General features: G+C 47.3%; 1 pseudogene; it reads right to left on the reverse strand.

Moving 5' to 3' along the window:
• Nucleotides 1-854: 854 nt before the first annotated feature.
• LOC112408841 (myelin-associated neurite-outgrowth inhibitor pseudogene) lies at nucleotides 855-1,505 on the reverse strand (annotated as a pseudogene).
• Nucleotides 1,506-3,386: the final 1,881 nt, after the last annotated feature.

The following is a 3,386-nucleotide window of genomic DNA, read 5'->3' on the forward strand; positions in this document are numbered from 1 at the left end:
TTTCGCTCTACATAGGACTTTTCCATTAAACATATAGAAAGCATCATCTCTATCTGTAAGAGATTTGTAATGAAAATTTAGATAGAGAAAATTTCTTTGCTGATACATAAACCACCTTTTGTCCCTAACTGGATTCATGGTAATCCCTAAGGACATCCACATCACACTGACCCCACAAGCCTAAATGGAGAGAAAGCCATTAACCTGGCTGCACCCCAAGCAGCGGTGGCCTCCCCACACTCTCCCTGTCCCTGCAACTCTCTCCCAGTGCAGTCCGTGCAAAAGGAACAGATGGGTGGAAAGTAGAAGTCCATGTTTCCAATTGGCAACCCACGTCAACACCAAAAGGCTGAAGAATCATCAAAGAGATTTCAGATGCTCTATGAAGAAATTCACTTTAACACTTATAACTTTAAGACTGCATACATTACAAGAGTGCATTGATGATACAAGTTGTAAAATTCTTTTCCATTCCTTTGGAATTTGCATATGATGGTTCTGCATCAGTCACTGCAGGTAGATGGAACAAGCTTTGTTTTTGTGTTGTTTTTTTTTAAACATGCATTCAGCTAGATATGATTCAGAATAGATTAATACTCCCTTTTTTTCATTACAGTTAGCTAAAAAATTGCCTGGCAGCCCACCAAACAGGATTTGCTTTAAGACCAACCCACAGAGTCAGTTGGAGACTGAGGGCGCTGGGACCTGCTGGGCCGGCCGTAGTAGTGTTTAGCTAAGTATCGAGAGCATTAAGAACAAAGTCCTGGTTGGAGGCCCAAGGCCTGCAGCACCAGCTGTGGAACCTCCACGATGTGACTGCACAGCTCCATCCGAAAACGTTTGCAGGGTGATCACTACTGAGGGGCCACATAGCTGTAGGTGGGTGTTCCTGGGGCCCGATAAGTGGGCACAGTGATGGGGTGGGGGGCGACAGGAGTTGGGGAGTGGGCGGGCAGTCAGCAAGGTAGCCGCTGACATGGCTATAGTGGTTCCCGCCATCGTGCCCATGGTGACCCCGTTGCCTCTAGGCAGAGGGATGGGAGCAGGGGACACCGTCGCTGGCATGCTGTTGGGCTGCACCACTGTGGTGTGGTGCATGACGTGACGGGGCTGCATACAGGGGCTGGGGGGCTAGTACGTGCCTTGCTGTGCGTGCGCGCTCTGCTGGGGGTAGGCACTTCGCAAGGGGTGTCCAGCGGTCTGGTAGGGGTTGGGGAGGAGGAGTACGGTGGCACCGCCCCGCTGGTGGGGGAACAGGACACTTTGTAAGGTGTGCCAGGAGTGTAACCTGTTTGGAAGGTAGGATTCGCTCCAGAGTACGTGTTGGGGGAATAGGCAGGAGATGCTGGGTAACCCATGGGGAAACCAGCTGGATATCCAATTTCTTTGGCATTTGCATAGGGAACCGCAGAAGAACCCGGGCTATAAACAGGGTTCATGATTTCAAGAACGCGCCGTGGCGGCGGCCTGGGCCTCGGTGACCAGCGCTCGCCGGCCCGGGGCGGGCTCGGCGAGGGGCGCGCGCCGCGGAGGCCTGCTCCGATGCGCGGCTGAGCCGCGAGGCCCAGGTTGCCGCCGCCGCCTCCCCGGTCCGCGTTCCCCCTCGCCCAGCTCGGCCCGGCCCGCCTCTTCGCAGCCTGCGCTCCCTGCCGACGCTGCGCAGTCGCCCTTCACATAATCTTAATCACATTCAGTTGCGTATTGTATGCTTGGCTGAGTGTAGTCAGTTAGTGAGCAACTCTGGGAATTTAGCTTAAAAAAAAAAAAAACGCCAAGGCTTTTAGTAAAGACGTTAAGACAGCTCAACAAGGAAAGAATAGTCTTTTCAACAAATGGTGCTGGAACAACTGGATATCCACATGCAAATGATGAAGTTGGACCCCTACGTCTTACCATATATGAGAATTAACTCAAAATGGATCAAAGACCTAAATGCAAGAGTTAAAACTATGAGTCATATGAAGACATAAGTGTAAATCTTTGTGACCTTGAATTAGGCAGTGGTTTTTTAGATATGACACCTGAAGTTCAGGTGATGAAAGAAAAAAAGTAAATTGGACTTCATCAAAATTTAAAACTTTTGTGCATCAAAGGCCACTACTGAGAAAGAAGACAACCCACAGAATGGGAAAAATCATATATCTGAGAAGGGTCTAGAATCTTAAAGAGTTCTTTAACTCTTATAACTCATCAGTAAAATGACAACCCAACGATAAATGGGCAAAAGGTTTGAACAGACATTTCTACAAAGCAGATGCACAAAAGGTCAATAAGGATAAGAAAAGATGTTGAATATCATTGGTCACTAGGAAAATGCAAATCAAAATCACAGTGAGATACCACTGCATCCCACTAGCATGGGTATAATCAAAACAATTGACCATCAAAAAGATGGCAAAGCTGGAGAAATTGGAGTATTCATATACTGCTGGTGGGAAAGTAAAATGGTGCAGCTGCTTTAAGAAAACATTTTGGGGCATCCCTGGTGGCACAGTGGTTAAGAATTCACCTGCCAATGCAGGGGACACAGGTTCAAGCCCTGGTCCAGGAAGATCCCACATGCTGCGTGGCAACTAAGCCCGTGTGCCACAACTACTGAGCCTGTGCTGTAGAGCCCGCAAGCCACAACTACTGAGCCCACGTGCCACAACTACTGAAGCCCTCGCTCCTAGAGCCCGTGCTCCACAACAAGAGAAGCCACTGCAATAAGAAGCCTGTGCACCACAGTGAAGGGTAGCCCCTGCTCAACCCAATTAGAGGAAGCCCGCCCGCAGCAACAAAGACCCAACGCAGCCATAAATAAATACATAAATTTAAAAGGTACGTTCACGTAAAAACTTGTACATGAATGTTCATAGTAGCATTATTCATAAGTAGCATTATTCCCCAAAAGTGAAAGTAATTTAAATGTCCATCTACTGATGAATGGATAAATAAAATGTGGTCTATCCATACAATGGAATATTTAGCCATAAAAAGGAATGAAACACTGACACATGCTACAATGTGTATGAGCCTTGAAAACTATGCTAAGTGAAAGAAGCCAAGTACAGAAGGCTACATATTGTATGATTCTATTTTTATGAAATGCCCAGAATAGGCAAATCCACAGAGACAGAGAGTTGATCCATGGTTGCTTAGGACTGGGGGAAAGAAATAATGGGGAGTGATCGCTACCGACTATGAGGTTCCCATCTGGGATCATGAAAATGGTCTGGAAAACAGATAATGGTGATAGTTGCAGAACGCTTGTGAATCTACTAAAAGTCACTGATTTGTACATTTTAAAAAGGTTGTAGGACTTCCCTGGTGGTCCAGTGGGTAAGATTCTGCACTCCCAATTCAGGGGGCCTAGGTTTGATCCCTGGTCGGGGAACTAGATCCCA

This window comes from Neophocaena asiaeorientalis, unplaced genomic scaffold, assembly GCF_003031525.2.
Source record: "Neophocaena asiaeorientalis asiaeorientalis breed wild unplaced genomic scaffold, Neophocaena_asiaeorientalis_V1.1 scaffold77, whole genome shotgun sequence".
NCBI classification, from domain to species: Eukaryota; Metazoa; Chordata; class Mammalia; order Artiodactyla; family Phocoenidae; genus Neophocaena; species Neophocaena asiaeorientalis.